Below are 23132 nucleotides of genomic sequence, written 5' to 3'. Positions count from 1 at the left end.
AATAGTAGTTAATTTATGAGGGGGTCAAAGAGTTTGGATCCCCGCCATCCAATACCTATGGGCATTGAAGGAGATCCTACTAAAATTGACCCAGGTCCCAAGCAGGACCTCTAAACGCTGAACAAGGGCAAGACCCTTACCAAACCGTTCCCTTAACCCCCGACCAGGTAGCCAACATACCTCCATATAGACCGTGGAGATATGAATGGTGAAAATCTTTTATTTTATATAGACAGTAAAATAATGCCAAGACACCACGGACAAACGATAAGGAAAGATCACCTTCAACATAAGTAACTAGTTATTAAAGTCATTAATACAAAACCAAATAAAAAGTGTAAAAGATTAAAAATAAAAAGTATTATACTAAACACTTGTCTTCACCACGTGATGTAAGAGACTTAGGCAAACATGGCCTTGATTGTCAAGAACTCTTACTATCAATCTTGGATCCCGAGACGACTCACACACTCTACGATGGACAATGGATGATGGTGGTGGATGATGGTGTTATGGTGGTGGTGGGTGGTGGATGAAGTGTGAGAGAGGTGATGTGCCAAGGATGAGAGAGAATGAAACCAAGATCCTCTATTTATAGGCTGAACAGAAGGCTGGACACGGCCACGTGTCCGCTGGACACGGCCCGTGTCCGCTGGACACGGCCCCGTGCCCGTCTGACATTCTCTCTCTTCATTAATTGTAATTCGCAATTACAATTAATGCGCCTGCTGTACTTTCACCACGCCCCCGTGCCCGCTGGACACGGCCCCGTGGTGGGCAATGGAAGCTTCTACTGGTTTGTCTTTTCTGCTGCTTCCTGGGCACGCCCCCGTGTTCGCTGGACACGGGGCGTGTTCAGACTCTGTTTTCTCTACTTTGCCTTGGGAGGTGCCGTTGAGGGTCCGGGCAGTCTACTTTTGTTCCTTTTCTTGTATTTATGGTAGAATTAGTTGTCTTTTTGCTTCTTTTGTGATTTTAAGCTCATTTCATCCTGAAAATACAAAAGGAAGACAAAAACACTCTTTTTCCAACATTAGTACTTAAAAAGGGTTAGTTTTATGCCTTAATTGATGTGATTTATATGTTGCATTTTACACACATCATTTAATCAGCTCACTTTTTGTGGGTAACCTGTTATGGACAAGACGCCAACTTAAAATATTCACTTTTTCTGGAAGCCAATTGTTCCAAGAAAAAGATATACCATCGGTTGAGACGACTTGAGGAGCCATGAGGCTTCTAATAGACTTGACTGAGAAAACTCCATCCGAACTAGCTTGTCATGACCATGAATCCGAGAAGCCATTAAGAGTAATCAGACCAAGTATATTTATACAATCTTGCAATTCAGACAATTCATTCTGTGATGAAGGAGCCCTATTTCAAGACCAGAGTATTGGACCGCTAGTGTTGTCGATTCTCTCGCTAACTAAGCAAACTTTCGATTGCTTCAAATGCAATAAGGCCGAAAAGAAATCCTGTAAAGTCACCGAGCCGATCCAAAATCGTATAGATGAACCATTCCCCGGAACGCCTTTAACTAAGCTATCAAGGAAGATGTTTTTGGACTACAATTCGGTTTTGATTTTACTGATGTTGTTCAAACACCCCCTCTACCAGATATCAATGACTGAAACTCCCACCTATGAGCCAAGGAATGCAGCCTCATACTTACCTTTCTCCATAGCTGCATCTGCTCAATTTTAAAATGCCAAGCCCATTTAGAAAGAAGGCTTCGGTTGAAGTCAAGCAGGGAATTGAAATCCAACACACCCGATTTAACAGGAGCAATAACATCAGGCCATTTAACCCAAGCCATCTTTTATTTTTCACTCGTGCCCCTTAGAAAAATTACGTCGAATTTGTTTGAGGTTTACGAATACGTTCTTTGGAGCTTTGAATAAAGAGAGTTAGTATGCCGGTTAACTATCAAGGACCGCTTTAAGCAGAGTAGCCCCGCCCTCGACTGAGAGAGTGGCAGCCTTCCAATGTGTCAAACAGTGTTCAAAAGCTTAAATAACCGACGACAAATTCGAGTATTTATTCATGTTGACTACTACCTTGAAAGGAAAACACCCCACCTAGCAACGCATAGTTGTGCCATTTTTTTTTTGTCTATTCCATGTTCACTCCTGCACCATATAGACAAGATTTCCTGTAGTTGAGTTTTAACCAGATACGATAGCAAAACACCGCATAATTCTTCGGATCTTTCTAGCATTCGAATGCCACCATTCACCAACCAAAAGTACATTGTCTGCGAATGTAATACCCATCTCACATAAGACGTCAACTTTTATAGAACGCCAACCAAAAGTACATCATCTGCAAATGCAAATGCAAATGCATAGTCATTCCAAAAACCAAGTTAATTTAAACTTCGTTCGTACCAAAGTGTATCCATAAAACAATAAATTCTTTTGTGCGGAGGCGTTGGTTCTTGAACTATGTTCGGTTCGTTACACGACTTAATCATCATGCGGTCTCCTTGATAAATAACCTAGGTCCCGAAAACCATCAAAATATCAGTTATAGGGGGTTTAAAACTTATTAAAACAAACACACATGCTAAAACTAACAAAACAAACAAGATTGCCAGCTCCAAACCTCCTCGCGCCATGCAAGGAGTTTAAAGATCTTGCTTGCGCGTCACGAGCATCCCTCATGTGACACGTGGTGTTTTAAACTTGCGTCGCGCAGCGCGAGTGCTTCTTTTTCATAGTTTGTTTGCAGCTGATGTTGCATTTTCCCAGCACCACCATCATTCACCATTTTTAGCATAACTTTAGCAAAACTTATCCAATTTGCCCCAAACTTTTTTCTACGCACTCGTAAAACATTTGCCTACATGTTTGACCCATAATCCATAACCCGGATTCATAGTTTTTATATTTTGCGCAACCGTTACCCGGTTTGCGCATATGATTATTTGCCTGTTTCGAGTTTTGGGCACTAAGCTTAAATCACATGCATTCTCTTCGTGACTCCCATTTCCACACTAATACTTCCATTTATCTACCACCACAACTTTATTTGTGATGGATTGTTATAGGGTAATCATTATATTCTGATTTTACCCTCCGGTTTGATAATTTACAAAAATGACCCGTTAGGTGGCATTAAGCCAAAAAGGCTTATGCCTCCCACTTTTATGCCACCGGGAGGGTCTACCCAATTATAAAACTCAATTTTAATCTACCCTTAAGGGTATAGTTTGCCCGGTTCATCGTTCAGGGGATTTTTAGTCAACTTTAGTCCTTTTACTACCGAAGGACATTTAAAAGCTTATTTTGACCAATTGTGCACTTTTAACACGTTATTCCGTTTAAATTTTATTATGTTCATAAGAATGTAAAAATCTCCAATCTCAATTACTAGATATACCTCACTTGAGGTAATCCAATATCCACCCTTGACTTGGTTATCTCTCGTCAGACCACAAGCCCTCACGAGAGTTTGAATCCTTACGCGTACCTGGCTTTGGTCAAAGCATTGACCCGTTATCAATACCTTACTTTTCTTGCTTGCTAATTCTTGGCAATGCATGATCGTGCACCATGCTTTTCCTGTAAGTATAATACTTAACGAACAAGCATTAAACACTATTTTCAAATGGTGATAGCATCACCATTTCACCCGCTTGGACCAAATGACCATTTTACCCATTTCTTAACTTACCCTTTTTGCATTTTGGATCAACCAAGCATTTGTTTATTGCAAGAAGGTATTTATTTACCTTCTTGCCCATTTGACTCATTAAGGTTTACACCATGGGGTCATATCTCTCAAAAGTCGTGTCTTTACACGTTTGACCCATTATGGCTTACGCCATAGGGTGTCTTTTAAATATCATTGTTTATTCGTCAACATATGACCAAATTAACATTTTGCCCTTTTACCCATTATGGCTTACACCATAGCGTATCCTTCTCAAAACCCATTGTTTACCACCAACATATGGTTTCTTACCATCATTATTCATTTCGACCCGTATCCGTTCGCGTCGGAACGTCAAATTTCAAAGATTCATTCCAATCTTAAATTACCTTGTTCTTTACCAAATACATAATTAGAGGTTCTATTTAAAGATGTAAGCTTTACTTACTTTGTGTCCTTGCGAGCTTCATACTTGAACTTTATCCATTTGACCCGTTCATTTCCAAGTTCCTACCAAGCTTGTCAGAGTCAAACTACTGCATCATATCCACAAGAGGAACGGTTAGAGATGGGAGTGGAAGAGGAACGGGTTACATGGTGTGGAAGGCGCTGAGTTGCTGCAACTTTACAGCTCGGTTCCGGTTCCAACTTTGGTTCATGGTAAAGACCGATGGGTGTGGACTCTAGGCGGGGAAGGCACTTTTTTGGTCCGAGGTTGAAGCGTGAAATGCAGGCGCACAGGTACACCCCTATCCCATATGTAGTTAAGAGAAATGGATGAGTTCCCATGAAAGTGGAGATAGAAATAGAAAAGGAACGGGTTACATGGTGTGGAAGGCGCTGAGTTACTGCAACTGTGCAGCTCGGTTCCGGTTCCAACTTTGGTTCATGGAAAAAACCGATGGGTGTAGACTCTAGGCGGGGAAGGCATTTTTTCGGTCCGAGGTTTGAAGCTTGAAATGGAGGCGCACAGGTACACCCCTAACCCATATGTAGTTAAGAGAAATGGATGAGTTCCCAGGAAAGTGGAGATACTGGTCTGTGCGCGAACCTGGATAGGATGCCCACTATGTGTTCTTTGATCAGAAGACAAATTAGCATAGAATGGGATCTTTGTCCGATGTGTGGAGATCAACAGGAGACAGCTGAACACCTATTTGTGGATTGTGGTTTCACATAAACAGTATGGCAGATGGAGTCACAATGGTGCAAGGTTGGGCCTATTTTTACATTTGGGTTTAGGGATTTATTGAATTTATATAACTATGTGGGCGGGTTAGATAAAGCAAAGAGGGCGTTTCATGTTGTATGCCTGACCACCATCTGGTGTATATGGAACTGCCGCAACAATCGAGTCTTTCATTAGAAGCAATGGTCCCTGTAGAAAATAATGGGAGATATAAAAGCCTTGAGTCTCCCACATGGTTTCAAAAGTTGCTAGTCGCTCCCTAGTTAGGGATCCAAGAGACGCACCAACAAGGGCTCATGAAAAATTTTTTGCGTAGATTTTGGTATACCACGCAGATGTAAGTCGCCTAACTTGATGCGGTGGGTAGGTCAGGCGGTATTGTGTCAATTTGGGACCCCGGAGTGTTCAATGTCATTGATGTTGTGAAGGGGAAACAGTTTGTGCTAACTTTAGGGTTCCTCTTTGGGAGTTATTCAAAAGTTAACGTGTTAAACCTACATGCCCCAAACGACCCTGGTAGCAAGAGGATATTCTGGGAAGAAATTGCTATTTTGAAACCTCAAAAAGAAGGGACGTGGGTAGTGTTTGGCGGCTTTAACGAAGTCATGGCTGCAGAAGAGAGGGTGAACTCTCGGTTCGACCCCATTGTTGTTGATGTTTTCAACAGCTTCCTGAATAGAGCTGGATTACTCGAGTTCCAAATGACTGGGGGTAACTTTACTTTTATTTCGGGTAATCTAGATGTAAAACTGGGTAAATCGGACAGGCTTTTCGTCTGTGATGACTTTGTACAAATGTGGCCTGTGGCGAGTGTGAAGGTTCTCAGTAAAGTGGAATCATATCATTGTCACGTGATTTTATCTTGCTCAGTTGTTGACTTTGGCCCAACCCCTTTCAAGTTCTTCAATAGCTGGTTAGGGAGATAGAACTCGATGAAATCATTAACCGAAATGTGGGCCAGTCGGTTATAGGAGTAAAGGCGGATGTAATGTTCTCTCAAATTCTAAAGAACAAGATTAAAGAGGTGAAGCAAGAAAAAGATAGAAACAAGATTCTGTTATATAAAGAGGTTGAGGAAATCGAAAACCGGGCAGAAACTCACAATTTAACTGCTGATGATCGACTAAAAGGGTGGAGTTGAGGCTGAAAATAAAGAATTTAGAAATCAAATTCTCTAAAGACCTGCAGCAAAAAGCATGTGTCAATTGGCTGAAGTACGGAGATGAGAATAGTGCATTATTTCACAAATCGATTAACATTAATTTAGCCCGAAACAAAATCAGTGGGTTGAATTTTAATGGTAATCGAGTTGAGGATCCGATCGAATTAAAAGAAGAAGTAAGAATCTGGTTCAAAAGGCTTTTTTGAGAACCCATAAGGAGGCGATCGAAATTTCAAAATGACAATCTTCCAACGCTTGATCATGTCGAGGCAGAAAGTTTGGTGATCCCCTTCCTTAAAACTGATGTTAAGGATGCGATCAAGAGGTGTGATGGGGGTAAGGCGCCTGGGCCTGATGACTTTTCGTTAAGATTCTTCAAGAAATTCCAGGAAAACTGAGGCCGAAGATCATGGTGGTTATAGAGGAATTTCATGCTACCGGTATTATAAGTCAAGGGTGTAATGCTTCTTTCATTGCAATACCAAAAAAACAAGACCCGCAAAGTGTTACCGATTTCCGACCAATCTCTTTAGTGGGATCTATGTATAAAATAATCACTAAACTTCTTGCCAATCAGCTACAAGTTACCATGGATAAGTTGATATCCCCAACCCACTCCGCATTTGTGGGAGGCCATAACATTTTAGACAACCCTCTAATTGTTAGCGAGACCGTCTATTGGGCCAAACGTAATAAAACGAAGATGTTGATCTTTAAAGTCGATTTTGAGAAAGCTTACGATTCTCTAAATTGGAATTTCCTATTTCAAACTATGGAGTACATGAATTTCCTGGCTCGTTGGATCGATTGGATTAGAGGGTGTCTCCGCTTTAGGCAAGGTTTTTATTATGGGTCTCCATCAGGCGACTTTACGAACAAAAGAGGCCTACGCCAAGATGACCCCATATCTCTGTTTTTATTCATAATTGCCATAGAAGTCTTAAATATGTTTATGAGAAAAACAATCGATTTGGGGCTTTTCCACGGTATCAAACTCCCCAATGACGGGCCTATCGTTTCCCACCTTTGCTACGCGAATGATGTCCTCTTTATCGGGGAGTGGTCATTACATAACATCGGAAGTCTGTCCCGATTCCTTAGATGGATAAACCTTGTGACAGGGCTCAAGGTGAACCCCAATAAATGCCAATTGTTTGGGATAGGAGTGGAATTGTGACAGGTATGGTCAAGCGCTGAATTGTGATATTGGTTCGTTTCTGTTTACTTACCTCGATATACCTATCGGCGTGAATATGAAACAAGCTAAGTATTGGCAACCGGTTATTGAGAGATTTCACAAAAAGTTATTCAATTGGAAGGCTAAAAATCTCTCTTTCGCCGGTAGAGTCATTTTGGCCAAATTAGTGTTGGGTAGCCTACCATCTTATTATCTTTCACTATTCTTTTCACCTAAAGTAATAGTTAATAAGATGGAAAAAATAAGAAGAGATTTTGTATAGGGAAGAAATGGAACCAGGCATAAAATAAGATGGGTTCGGTGGGATTTGATCGCTAAGCCTAAGCGTACATGTGGAGTCAGGATAGGAGTATAAAGGACTTTAATCTGGCCATGCTCTCGAAATGGTGGTGGAGATTTAAAGATAATATGAATCAATCATGGGCTCGAGTGGTGACAACAATTCATATGACCAATAACGACAATGCATTGATTCCATTAAAAAAACTCAATACGGGGAGTTTGGAAAGATGTCGATATGATGGAAATGGAGTTGCTAAAATATGGGGTAAACATTTATGATAAGCTAATGGTTAAAGTGTGTATCAGGGCTAATACCAAGTTTTGGAATGATAGATGGTTAGAACAACAACTGTTAAAAAATGTGTACCCGGAATTATACCAATAGCGAAGAAGAATGGACGTGTGGCGGAACACTGTTTAGGTTCGGGGCTGGTTAATTGTTGGGGATGTGAATGGCCTAAAAATCCTCCCTCCAGCAGTGAATGGGGACTGGTCACGGATCTTATAAATCGGCTACAGCAGTATAGTTTAAAGAATGAAAAAGATGACTGGATTTGGGCTAACAGCTTTGGCGAAAAGTTTTCTGTCAAAAGTCTAAGATTTGAGCTCATTTCTGCAAGGTCGTCATCACATAACGACCTGACAGAATTCTGGTGGAATGCATGGGCGCCCCCCAAATGTAATTTCTTGTTGTGGCGTATGGTTATGGGTAAGTTAGCTTCTAAAAAAAGGTTGGAGTCGAGAAAAGTGGGCCTGCCTGATGCTACCTGTTTGAGATTCGGATTGGCAGACGAAGAACCGAATCACATTTTTGCTTCTGCATTTGATCGAGAAGCTTGTGGTCAAATGTTTTTGTGTGGGTCAGGATAATACCGCCGACCGTTACAACACCTTGAAAGAGATTTTGACTGACCTTCTAGAGAATTCGGGGAGTAAGGTGTGGAAACTCCTTGTGTGTACGATAGCAACAACAACAACATGGAGGATTTGGCTAGCTCGGAATGTTAAGGTGTTTGAAGACACGTTTGTTCCAGTGGCAGGATCAATGGAGTTGATTAAGGAAGACGCGTATACTTGGGTTATTAATAGCGCGAAAATTACCTCCCCTAGTTGGGAGAAGTGGGTTCATTTTGATGTAGTGGACATTGTATAAGTCCCATTTGTTTTCATTTTGTATTGTTTCCAGTTCTCGTACTTCCCGCGCGAGTTGGGCCACAATTTTTTGGCCCTATATATAAATATACATAGCGTTTCTCGTACTTCCCGCGCGAGTTTCTCGTTGGACCTATATATATATATGCTACGGTTCAAATGAGAACCACCATGAGTTGTGAGAACAATGAGAACTCCTACTTCCGCGCGAGTTGGGCCATAATTTTTTGCACAAACGTAGATGAAAATATTATAATCACATCTGTAAAAAAAAGCAAAAAACAAATTGTCGAGTCAGTAGTTTTGCTTGATGTAAGTTTTGTTTACGCGCTGATGTAAATTTTGTTACGACGATAAATATTTTTTACACCTCATGTAAATTTGTGTATATGACATCTTTTTAATTTTTTTTTTTTTTGGCTGAAACAAGTGATTTTTTAAAGATTTTTGAGAAATTTTTTTTTTGGAAAAACTTTTTGGATGGCTTTATTCTCATGGTTATCACAACTCAAGATGGTTCTCATTTTAACCTAACCCTATATATATATATATATATATATATATATATATATATATATATATATATATATATATATATATATATATAGTTGTTGCCGTTAAAAAACATACAGGACTAAACATTAATCATTATAATATGTGCCAAGGACTGTTAGCAATTGACTAATCTTGTCTTGATCAATTTTTCTGGGACCTTGTTTCCACTATGCACAAACTTTCATGTTTAACTTTATATAGTCTTTCTAAAAGGGGGATTCTATTCGCATACCGGGGAATCTATCCCCACACTTTGACATTCCAATACGTATCATATAGGCCTATACGATCCGTATTGGATAAAGTTAAGACATGGCAGACTGACAGGGTCAGCGTATGTCTGGTGGCTGGCTTATACGGATCGTATAGGCCTATGCGATCCGTATTATAGACCTGTTTTTTAGGTTGAATTTTGGTGTGTTGGGTTGGTGTTTATTGTTGGTTATTTTTTATCGTTACGTGTCGTATTATAGCGTATCATATCACATTTTTAACTTTATTATATTTTATCGTGACGCATTATAGCGTATTTGACGTACCGTATCACAATTTTAACTTTATTATATTTTATCGTGACGTATTATCATGACGTATCGTATCACATTTTTAACTTTTTTATATTTTATCATGACATGTCGTATTATGTAGTATCATCCTTGTATCGTGTTATTTCGTATCATAGTTGTATTTTGTATTATTTTTTATGTTGACATATTCACGACGTGTGATATTGTAACATTATACATTATACGTAACCAAGAAAACCCAACGAGTGGGCAATATGCGTGATGTACGCCCCCCATACAACAAAGGCCTGTCCTGCCGGTGGTACGCAACCGCAAACCACTGGTCTAGGCAACGATCGAGGGCGCACGTCTCCCCCCATATAAGACAAAACATATAAAACAGATCATCCCGATTGCACCACTCGCGACTCTGCTCGCGCGTTGGAATAGATGTGGCAATAAGCATGTGCAAGTAACGGAACAGGTGGTCTCCAATATGTGAAACCCTCAACTTCGAGCGGCCAAAGCGACCCCAACCGATCATATGCCAGAACCTGACAAGTGTCGATCGGGGTAACACATGGACGCCCTCGGTGTAGAGGGGGTGTTTGTCTCCTCCAATGTATAAATGTCGTTGTGCACATCAAACTCTCTCTAAAACATCTCATGCCACTCACCCCCTAAATGAAAACTAACCTTGACCCACAGGTGCTCAGGGTCCTCATCCTACTCTGGCTGGTCTGCAGGTCTGGGAGCAAACTCGAACGATGCTAAGAACTCGCACACCATGACCCGATACGATGGCAAGTATGCCAACTGGAACAACCTGTCACACAATTTGGTTAGTATGCATTTCATATACAAAACAAATAAAACAGAGTAAAAAATAGTATACCTATCCCACAGAGTATCATGTCCAATGTAGTCTCGGGCTCTCGCCGCCTCGTCCACCTCCACCAGAGTCGTCCAATCGACGGCCGCATGGCTGCAGATCTCCATCCGCCGAAACTTTTCAAATCTGTGAAAATCCTCGGACCCATCCTCGAACGCTACATAAGGATTATCTAGCAACGGGTCAAATCTGGGCCACCATGCCCACGCCCCCGTCCACATCCCCTACCACCGGCTCCCGCCCCCGCATGTCCTCCACTACCTCGCCCCTGTCAGACCCCAACCGATGGCGGAAACATCGAAGTGAGACGAAAACAAGATTGCTCGAGACTTCATAACACTATTGCGACAATATTTAATTCAAAACCGATTTCTTTCATTTATAACAATTTTCAAGTACAACATACAAAATCGAAGTACAACATTTGAATTTCAAAATACAACATGTTCGAAACAATACAACAATGTATTGGCGAGTGTACAAGTTTAATAGATAGCATAAGTATAGAAAATGATTTAAACGAATCCACATGGCAAACTTTGTTATCAAGATTAACATAAACCTCGCATTCGATTAAAGTGTCAAACCAAAGATTACTGCTAGCGTAATCCTATCGTAACAACGATAGGACCGTTCTGTTTAATTTAACATGACCACAAGTCTACGGGCGATGCGTTACTCCTATGGCGCTATACATGTTAATGGGAGGCTTGTACAAAGTTAATGACAAGTTTATCACATAAGAATGTTCCAGAAAAACGAATCAAGTATAACGTAATAAACATGCATGTTTGGATTGTTTGTGTGATTGCATAAAGTGTAAGTGTACCTGTGTAGGTTGATAAGTAAACAAACTGCACCCAAAAGTGTAAAATGTAAAAAGGGTGTTCGAGTATACTCACGGTTTTGCAAATCTTCGTTTGATAAATCCATGAGTTGATAAGTTTGACAAGAGCACTGGAACACCGAGGTTACTCTACATGGGGTAAACGAAAGTGTGAGTCATTGGAGTTGATCCAAATGACCGCAACGTGCAGAGTCTCCGTGTTTGCTCGTTTTCTAGTAGGTTAAGAGCTTGGATGGAAACTTTACAAAGTAGGATGCGAAACAAAGGAATCTCAAGGTGGCTTTTCATTCGCTTGGTGTGACTTTCTTCCAAACATTTCTTTATTTGTGTATATTGTTTTAGTACCAAGGTGTCCATCTTTTTCACTAGGGTTTCCAGACTACATTTCAGTGTATTAAGTTGTTTCTTTAATGCAGCATGTGCGCCTTTAGCTCTATTTGTTGTATTTTGGTAAAATGTTAGTGTTTGATTGGTCCATGCAGATACAAATTTATAGCGGGATGTGTTTAACCAGTTATCCCACAGGTAACCAAAAACATTTGAAAAATATAAACATATTCAAATTATATATCTATTTATATGAATGTATTAACTTAAAAGAAAACGTATGTTTACATTGTTGATTGAGAAGGTGTCTATGAAGGTCAGTGAGGTTATAATTGTATGACTCCTCGTTAGTAGAATCACACATTGTTTTCCATTGACAAACAAAGTCTTCCCAATCTGGTTGAGTAAATGAATTCTTGCAGTGCTTTACAATATTCTGTACCTGCAGAGATATCTGTGTGTGGCAAGGAATATGTTTTACACGCGTTTATCAATGCTTGATCTCTATCCATAAGAATTATACGTGGCTCCATACACTCATGCAGAATTGACCTGATCCTCTCCAGGACCCAGACGTACGTTACCTCCTGCTTGTTTGAAAGAAATGCATGCGCAACACAAAAGGTTGGTTTGTCAACGTCATACCCACAACTTGCAAAAATGGAAGATTGTACATGTTAGTTTTGAAGGTCACGTCGATCATAAGCACATGTGTGAATGCCCACCACATTTCAAAGGACTTGTCGTGACAGAAAAGTATATTCTCAACAACATTGGTGGATGGTTCCGCCTGTATGTAGTAGGTTATCTTTTTCTCCTGGAGGATTTGTTCCAGTCTTTGCATGGGAGTCGTTTTTTTATCGAACTTTGAGGCCCTAATCTTTTGGCGAGCGTTGTGTGTCACACCCCCAAAATCCACATGCGGAGTATCACCGCTTGGAGGCGTGACTGACCAGGATCAAGCCACCAATCATATTGAACAAGCATGTAAGTAACTTATAAAATCCAACACAATACAATTGGTGTCCAAACAAAACATAGTTTAAGTTGCAAGCGGAAGCGTAATGTTTAAAACCAAAACATAAGTTTAAATGTTTCAAATGTTTAACATGGCACACGACTGTCCATGTCCCACAACGACTCTTCCCCATGCAAGCTCCAGCTAAGTACCTAATGACCTGCAAAGCATGTAGTAACGAGTCAACAACAAAGTTAAGCGAGTTCACAGTTGGGTGTTTGTTTTAAGTTGTCCCAAAAACAATTTCCTTTAACTGGCATCCTTGTCGTGGGGGTTAGCCCATAGTTGAAAACGTGATTTTGTTTTATCCCATTTACTCTGGCTATCCAGCCGTGGGGGCTACCCCATGATTACACTACTAGACTCGTTACCATATCGACCACTGACATTAGTCATGTTTATGTGCCCTTTGCGTCAATGTCTATCATCATTCACGTGCCCAGATCCATTAGTTCACGCCCGTCCTCTACGGCACGGTGTGAGGCTTGTCAAACCTAAATAGCGCTATCTAACTAATGACCCGCTCGCCATTGGCCCGGCGATTAAGTCGATATAAAAGGAGGGACTTCGTGATAGAGTTTTGGTCTAGTGAACTTTAAACTGTCCAAGAGGACGAGGAATTACATTCCTTAACTAGTACTGTCCTACCCAAGAAGGACGAGGAATCCATATTCCTTAACCCATTCCCAACCCACCGGGAATTACCATGCTTTGTAGAAAGTGTGAACTCACCTTAGGTTAGCTCGGCAGAGAAGTAAGGGCCGATTGAGCTCCTAGTGGTCAACCACGTCCTAACATGGTCACCATACAAGTCAGGTCTAGGTTCAAGTAGTGCACGTAGGTTTACACATAAGCTAACAGGTTATGAACACGTATTGATCATGGAAAACACGTAGAATATCTTAACAATCAATTACATACAACGTCCAACTTGTGCGACTCGGATGATTGGGCTCGCACAAGCTCATTTGCCCAATTTAATCTTGTGCGCTGGGTTTTGGGTTTTGAGGCCCAATAATATGTCAAGTCCAACCACTGTGTAAGGCCCAAGACTTGTGCGATCGACACTGCCTTGTGCGATCCACACGTCTTGTGCGATCATGCAGTTCCAGGTTGTACTGTGAGTTTTAGATAGTTTCACTAAGCTTGTGCGACGGCCTTGTGCGACCAGTCCCTTACACGAAACAGGTTTCGTGTGGTCCATGCAAACTTGTGCGAATCATGTTTCGTGTGGCTTGTGCGATTCGTTATTTAATATCCAAAATCATGGCAATCAGTTATATGGTTTCCATTTATGAAATTTATCAATTAACAATACTAACAGTTTCAATCATGCATAATCTCGATCAAACCAAGAAATTATCATCTAATTCATATAAACCCTAAAAATCATTTACTCATAACAACAACTCATCATCACTATCATCGGATCAAACATAGGATTCACACTTAAATCCTAACTCATCATGCTACTAACCATATCCCCATTATGCGATTTAGATCAGAACATACTTGCATATCATATCATTCTTCTTGCAAATCAAAACCAATAGACCACACATTCAAACAAAATACACATGTGTCATCATACAATCCTTTGACAAGAACAATTCCCTCGTATATACATATTGAAACCGAACACCTATTCCGAATCAACATCAAAGTTTTTGGCAACATATCTACTAGCATGAACCCTAACCGGATTAGATCAACATATAGCAATACATAACCATCGATCAACATATAATCAAGTAATAACAAAACACTAACCGGATTAGATGTTTAGAATAAAGAAAGCTTCGAGTGATGAAGGGGCTGCCGCCGGTCTTTGAAGGAGAGAAAGAGAGAGAGTAGGGTTTGTATGTGTTGTGTTATGTGTTTGCAAATAATGGGGGAGCAAAACCTCACAAGGGTTTTGTATCGGTTTATATAGAGGAGTGGCCGAACCCTTACATGGGCTGCCCATGTGTTTCGAGTGAGGAGTGGGCCGAGAGTTGTGTGGGATCAAAGCCCAAAGGCTTGTGCGATCGGGTTGTTGTTGTGCGATTCGAGTCATATATATATATATATATATACATACACACATTCACATAATACAAACATTTATCTCATAAACATCTATTAAACCAACATATCAGATAATCACACTAAGTTCACATACGTTACATTAAACACAAAGATGGGTTCTGAAATACGAGTTGTCACATTATCCCCAAGTTGAAAGAAATTTCGTCCCGAAATTTAGCGCGTACTCACTGAGGAAGCTAGTTAAGTTGAGTGGTTTTCCTGGTTTCCCTGGGGTGTCACATCATCCCCCCGTTGATTTGGAATTTCGTCCCGAAATTCCGCAATAGCTTCAGCCTCAGTAGTGGTTTGACTTTTCTTGAATAACTGGGGATACCTGTGTTTCATTTGATCTTCACGTTCCCAGGTGAACTCTGGGCCACGACGGGAGTTCCAACGAACTCGAACAAACGGAATTCTAGTACGCTTGAGAATCTTCACATCTCGGTCAGTAATCTCTACTGGTTCCTCAACGAATCGTAACTGATCGTCGATAGTGAGCTCCTTCAAAGGAACTATGAGGGTCTCATCTGACAGACACTTCTTCAGATTCGACACGTGAAATACGTTGTGAACTCCACTGAGTTCTGTGGGTAGGTTCAGTTTGTAGGCCACTTTGCCGATTTTCTCAATGATTTCGAAAGGTCCAACGTATCGCGGGTTGAGTTTGCCACGTTTGCCAAAACGAACAACACCTTTCCAAGGTGAGACCTTGAGTAGCACTCGATCCCCAACCTGGAACTCGAGTGGTTTCCTGCGCTTATCAGCGTAGCTTTTCTGACGGTCATGAACTGCCGCCATTCGTTGTCGTATATGAGCAATCTTCTCAGTTGTGTCTACCACAAGTTCTGGGCCAGTGATTTGGGTGTCACCAACTTCTGCCCAGCAAAGAGGTGATCGGCATTTATGCCCGTACAATGCCTCAAACGGAGCAGCCTGGATACTGGTGTGGTAGCTGTTATTATATGAAAACTCCACTAACGGGAGATGCTTTTCCCAGCCGTTACCAAAATCGATTACACATGCCCTAAGCATGTCTTCAAGGGTTTGGATGGTGCGTTCAGACTGCCCATCCATTTGTGGGTGATATGCTGTGCTCATGTCTAAGCGTGAGCCAAAGGACTTGTGCATTGCTTGCCACAGTTCAGGAGTGAAACGTGCGTCACGATCAGAAATGATAGAGGTTGGCACCCCGTGCCTCGAAACTACTTCCTTTAAATAAACGTCTGCTAAAGTGGAGAACTTGTCTGTCTCTTTGATAGCCAAAAAGTGTGCAGACTTGGTTAACCGATCCACTATCACCCAAATAGTGTCATTTCCGTGCTGAGATCTAGGCAGGCCAGTAACGAAATCCATGGAAATTTGCTCCCATTTCCATTTTGGTATCTATGGTTGCTGAAGTGGGCCTGAGGGTTTCTGGTATTCGACTTTGACTCTTGCACAAGTCAAACATTTACTGACGTAAGTTGCTATGTGGGCTTTCATGCTAGGCCACCAGTATGTAGTTTTGAGATCGTGGTACATCTTATGCGAACCAGGATGTACTGAGTAACGAGACTTATGTGCTTCATCCATCACAAGCTCGCGTAAGGTTCCATAAAATGGGACCCAAATGCATCATGTTACGTAGTATGCGCCGTCTTCCTTTTGTTCTTACCATTTCCTCGATCCTCGCAGGGACTCGGCCCTGATGTTTTCTGCTTTCAATGCTTCAACCTGAGCATCTCGTATCTGAGCAGGAAGACTAGATTGGAAGGTGAGTTGTAACGCGCGTACACGCCTAGGTTTTGTTTCCTTTCGACTGAGGGCGTCAGCCACTACATTGGCCTTGTCTGGGTGATATTTGATTGTGCATTCGTAATCATTCAAGAGCTCGACCCATCGACATTTTCGCATGTTTAACTCCTTTTGCTTGAAGATATGCTCGAGACTCCTGTGATCGGTGTAAATGGTGCACCTGGTACCGTATAGGTAATGTCTCCATATCTTAAGTGCGAAAACAACAGCTCCAATTCATGAGTGGTGTAGTTCCTTTCGTGTACTTTAAGTTGGCGAGATGCGTAGGCAATGACCTTGTCACGTTGCATTAACACACAACCTAGTCCTTGGATGGACGCGTCACAATAGACCACAAAATCGTCTATGCCTCCAGGCAATGAGAGGATAGGTGCGCTACACAGTCTATCCTTTAAGTGTTGGAAAGCAGATTCCTGTGCATCACCCCAACGATAGGTGACACCCTTCTGAGTTAGTGAGGTGAGAGGTTGCGCAATCTTGGAGAAATCCTTGATAAACCTTCTGTAGTAGCCTGCCAAGCCCAAGAATTGGCGGATTTCTGTTGGTGTATGGGGTGCAGGCCAGTTCTTGATCGAATCTACCTTGCATGGATCAACATGAATCCCATCCTTGTTTACCACGTGGCCTAGAAAATGGACATCGCGAAGCCAGAAGTCGCATTTCGAGAACTTTGCATACAGCTGTTCTGTTCGAAGGAGTTTCAAAATAAGTCGCAGATGTTGCTCGTGCTCCTCCTGACTCTTGGAATAGATCAGGATGTCGTCGATGAAAACAATGACAAACTTGTCCAGGTAGGGTTTGCACACTCTATTCATAAGGTCCATGAAGACCGCTGGTGCGTACGTCAGCCCAAAAGGCATAACTAGGAACTCGTAATGCCCATAGCGAGTCCTGAACACTGTCTTAGAGATGTCCTCATCTCGGACTCTCAGTTGATGGTAGCCTGACCTCAAGTCAATCTTCGAGTAGTAGCTCGACCCTTGCAACTGGTCGAACAAGTCGTCAATGCGTGGAAGAGGATAGCGATTCTTCACGGTCACCTTGTTGAGTTCGCGATAGTCTATACACATTCGAAAGGTACCGTCCTTCTTCTTCTTCACAAATAGGATTGGAGTTCCCCATGACGAAGAACTAGGACGAATGAAACCCTTATCCAAGAGCTCTTGTAGTTGCGTAGATAGTTCTTCCAATTCTGATGGAGCTAAACAATACGGTGCACGAGCTATAGGCGCTGCTCCAGGAGCTAGCTCGATTTGAAACTCGGCCTGATGATGAGGCGGAAGACCAGGTAATTCCTCAGGAAATACCTTAGGATAGTCGCGTACAACCGGAATGTCTTCCAAATTCTTTTCCTTCGATGAAGTATCAGTCACGAGAGCTAAAATAGCGGTGTGCCCCTTTCGCAAACACTTCTGGGCCTTAAGGAAAGAGATGATGCTCACAACAGCACCACTCTTCTCGCCATGAATTACGAGAGGTTCTTCTCCAATACGAGGGATGCGGACAATCTTCTCGTTGCAAAGGATTTCCGCTTGATGATGAGATAACCAATCCATCCCAATAACAACGTCGAAACTACCCAGAACGATAGGAATGAGGTCGATAGAGAAGGTCTGACCAGCTAAAGTGAGGTTACACCCCTTAACTATGTGCGTGGCTTCTAAACTTTTACCATTCGCTAGTTCTACAACATGCTTGGTGTTTAAGGAAATTGGGGCACGCTCAAGCATCTGACTAACTTTTAAGGACACATAACTAGTATCGGCACCCGAATCAAATAAAACAGAAACATTGAAGTCGTCTAGTAGGAACTTACCCGTCACAACATTGGGATCGTTCCTTGCAACACCCTGCCCAATCACAAAAGCACGTCCCCTGGCGCCATCACCGTTGTTGTTACCCCCGTTGTTTCCATTCCCCTGGTTGTTATTAATGTTGTTGTTCTGATTCTGGTTCAGTTGGGGACAGTCCCTCTTGAAGTGGCCTTCAGCACCACACTGAAAGCACCCTTTGTTGTTACCTTGCTGTTGCTGCCGCTGGCGTTGATTCGATGGGGCTTGTTGTTGCTGACGATTCTGATTCGCAGGGCGTAAACTTCTGCAATCCTTTGCGGCATGGCCTGGCTTGTTGCACCGATGACAGTTACTCCTGGTGCATGGCCCGCTGTGGTGTAGGTTACAGCGATTGCATTTGGGGTGGATTCCCCTGTACCCACCTTGACTTTGACTTCCAGAGGACTGTTGACTGGGGCTCTTATAGTCCTCAGTCCTTCGTTGTTGTGACTGAGACTGAACAGAAGTCGAACCCTTGCTGGAATTTCCATCCCACTTGCGCTTGTTGTCACTAGGTGCCTCTGAAGTAGCTGTAGCACTGATACGTTTGGGTAGCTTATTTTGCTCAACTGCCTGATCCATGAGACGATGAGCTAGCCGTATTACTTGCTGAATGGTACCAAGGTTAGCCGCAGTCACATGGCTTTGAATTTTTGGCACTAGACCCTTGAGATACAGTTCAATATGCTTGATGGGAGGATCCACCATAGTAGGACACAGGATAGCTAATTCGTTGAATCTCTTTGTGTATGCCTCGATTTCAGACCCCGTCATCTTCAGGTTGAAGAACTCCACCTCGAGCTTGTGGATGTCGTCACGGCTACAATACTCTTCCTTGATCAAGTCTTTGAAGTCATTCCATGGGGTGGCATTAGCAACCGCCAGCCCTAACAGTTCAACCTGTGCTTTCCACCAGGTTAACGCATCACCTTCGAGTGTTCCAGTAGCAAACTTTACCCTACGAGCCTCAGGGCATTCACACATCTCAAAGACAGATTCGAGCTTCTCGAACCAGTGGAGGAGACCTACAGCTCCTTCTGTACCACTGAAGGTACTTGGTCTACAGTCCATGAAGGTTTTGAAAGTGCACACTGGAGACTGTGCAGGTTGACCTGTCGCGAGAGTAAGAAAATACAAGATTAAGCACGAGATTTGGTTCGCGAGGGTAGGATCTAAACATCCTAAGATAGCTCGAAATGGCAGGTTATACCTCCTGCAGGGGCAGCTGCGAGTGCCTCAGCAACTCGTTCATTGATTAAAGCCGTCAGCTGGGCTTGAGTCAAGTTCAGGCGTCCACTCATGATCTTCACATAGAGAGAGCATAAGTGAGAAGGTGTCGCGATAATGCGCAATGTTGCAAATAGTAGTCACTATGTTATCTAGCATACCACGAGCAATGTTCTATGTAATCTAACAAGCAGGTAATATAAACGTAAATCATACCACCTATAGTGTCGAGCCTTGCACGTGGAGCGAAGCGTCGTTGTGGATCGTTGAGCACTGTACAGGTTATAGTCTGGTTTTATCAAAACTTTTTCCCTTTTTAAAACCAAGTTCACTATAACCAATAGCTCTGATACCAATCTGTCACACCCCCAAAATCCACATGCGGAGTATCACCGCTTGGAGGCGTGACTGACCAGGATCAAGCCACCAATCATATTGAACAAGCATGTAAGTAATTTATAAAATCCAACACAATACAATTGGTGTCCAAACAAAACATAGTTTAAGTTGCAAGCGGAAGCATAATGTTTAAAACCAAAACATAAGTTTAGATGTTTCAAATGTTTAACATGGCACACGACTGTCCATGTCCCAAAACGACTCTTCTCCATGCAAGCTCTAGCTAAGTACCTAATGACCTGCAAAGCATGTAGTAACGAGTCAACAACAAAGTTGAGCGAGTTCACAGTTGGGTGTTTGTTTTAAGTTGTCCCCAAAACAATTTCCTTTAACTGGCATCCTTGCCGTGGGGGTTACCCCATAGTTGAAAACGTGATTTTGTTTTATCCCATTTACTCTGGCTATCCAGCCGTGGGGGCTACCCCATGTTTACACTACTAGACTCGTTACCATATCGACCACTGACGTTAGTCATGTTTATGTGCCCTTTGCGTCAATGTCTATCATCATTGACGTGCCCAGATCCATTAGTTCACGCCCGTCCTCTACGGCACGGTGTGAGGCTTGTCAAACCTAAATAGCGCTATCTAACTAATGACCCGCTCGCCATTGGCCCTGCGATTAAGTCGATATAAAAGGAGGGACTTCGTGATAGAGTTTTGGTCTAGTGAACTTTAAACTGTCCAAGAGGACGAGGAATTACATTCCTTAACTCGTACTGTCCTACCCAAGAAGGACGAGGAATCCATATTCCTTAACCCATTCCCAACCCACCGGGAATTACCATGCTTTGTAGAAAGTGTGAACTCACCTTAGGTTAGCTCGGCAGATAAGTAAGGGTCGATTGAGCTCCTAGTGGTCAACCACGTCCTAACATGGTCACCATACAAGTCAAGTCTAGGTTCAAGTAGTGCACGTAGGTTTACACATAAGCTAACAGGTTATGAACACGTATTGATCATGGCAAACACGTAGAACATCTTAACAGTCAAGTACACACAACGTCCAGCTTGTGCGACTCGGATGATTGGGCTCGCACAAGCTCATTAGCCCAATAGTCTTGTGCGATACAACAAATGAAACCCAACAACCACTCCGGCCCAACATGTTGTGCGATCAGCACAGCCTTGTTTGATCCACGACATGTTGTGCGATTCACTATATACCCGACCCAAACAATTAAGAGCCCAACCTATATATACATATATACGACCCAATTTAATAAACAGACAATCAATCTTGTGCGATCCATTTAATCTTGTTCAACTGGGTTTTGGGTTTTGAGGCCCAATAATATGTCAAGTCCAAACACTGTGTAAGGCCCAAGAATTGTGCGATCGACACTGCCTTATGCGATCCACACGTCTTGTGCGATCATGCAGTTCCAGGTTGTACTATGAGTTTTAGACAGTTGCACTAAGCTTGTGCGACGGCCTTGTGCGACCAGTCCCTTACACGAAACAGGTTTCGTGTGGTCCATGCAAACTTGTGCGAATCATGTTTCGTTTGGCTTGTGAGATTCGTTATTTAATATCCAAAATCATGGCAATCAGTTATATGGTTTCCATTTATGAAATTTATCAATTAACAATACTAACAGTTTCAATCATGCATAATCTCGATCAAACCAAGCAATTATCATCTAATTCATATAAACCCTAAAAATATTTACTCTTAACAACAACTCATCATCACTATCATCGGATCAAACATAGGATTCACACTTAAATCCTAACTCATCATGCTACTAACCATATCCCCATTATGCGATTTAGATCAGAACATACTTGCATATCATATCATTCTTCTTGCAAATCAAAACCAATAGACCACACATTCAAACAAAATACACATATGTCATCATACAATCCTTTGACAAGAACAATTCCCTCGTATATACATATTGAAACCGAACACCTATTCCGAATCAACATCAAAGTTTTTGGCAACATATCTACTAGCATGAACCCTAACCGGATTAGATCAACATATAGCAATACACAACCATTGATCAACATACAATCAAGTAATAACAAAACACTAACCGGATTAGATGTTTAGAATAAAGAAAGCTTCGAGTGATGAAGGGGCTGCCGCCGGTCTTCGAAGGAGAGAAAGAGAGAGAGTAGGGTTTGTATGTGTTGTGTTATGTGTTTGCAAATAATGGGGGAGCAAAACCTCACAAGGGTTTTGTATCGGTTTATATAGGGGAGTGGCCGAACCCTTACATGGGCTGCCCATGTGTTTCGAGTGAGGAGTGGGCCGAGAGTTGTGTGGGATCAAAGCCCAAAGGCTTGTGCGATCGGGTTGTTGTTGTGCGATTCGAGTCATATATATATATATATACATACACACATTCACATAATACAAACATTTATCTCATAAACATCTATTAAACCAACATATCAGATAATCACACTAAGTTCACATACGTTACATTAAACACAAAGATGGGTTCTGAAATACGAGTTGTCACATTGTGTATGTTCTTCGGAACACATTTGTTTTCAGGGTTCTGTTCGGTTATGGCTTTCCAGATTATATGGGGCTGTATGTCTTGATCTATAAGCTCTTGCACCAGTCTAAACTCATTAGGAGTAAGTCTCCTGGAATACGCGTAACCCTCTAGATGTTCAGCAGGGCCGTGTTATGCTTCTCATTAAATTTTTTGTGTAGATAATATATTCGCCAAGCTCGACGACTTTGGTCGAGATGACCTATCACCATAAAAGGGCATGTGCATTTTTTGGTGCTGATTTTCCTAACTGTGGCCTTACTCTCATGCTCGCCACTACGACAACATTGGAGCCATGTCCAGTGATCCTTAGACCATCTAATAACAATAACGTATCTGTTAGCTAAACCCTTTTTTTACCCAACCTTCCAACTTATTGTGGGATATAAAATCGTAAGTGAAAAATATATATAACATTTATAATAATTTTTTAACAAAAAATATATAACATTTAAAATACATTTTAAAAAATATATAACATTTATTGTAATATTTTCAACAAAATATATATAA

The sequence above is a fragment of the Helianthus annuus genome, chromosome 13, assembly GCF_002127325.2.
Source record: "Helianthus annuus cultivar XRQ/B chromosome 13, HanXRQr2.0-SUNRISE, whole genome shotgun sequence".
Taxonomy (NCBI): Eukaryota; Viridiplantae; Streptophyta; class Magnoliopsida; order Asterales; family Asteraceae; genus Helianthus; species Helianthus annuus.
Note: the sequence above shows the minus strand (reverse complement) of the source record.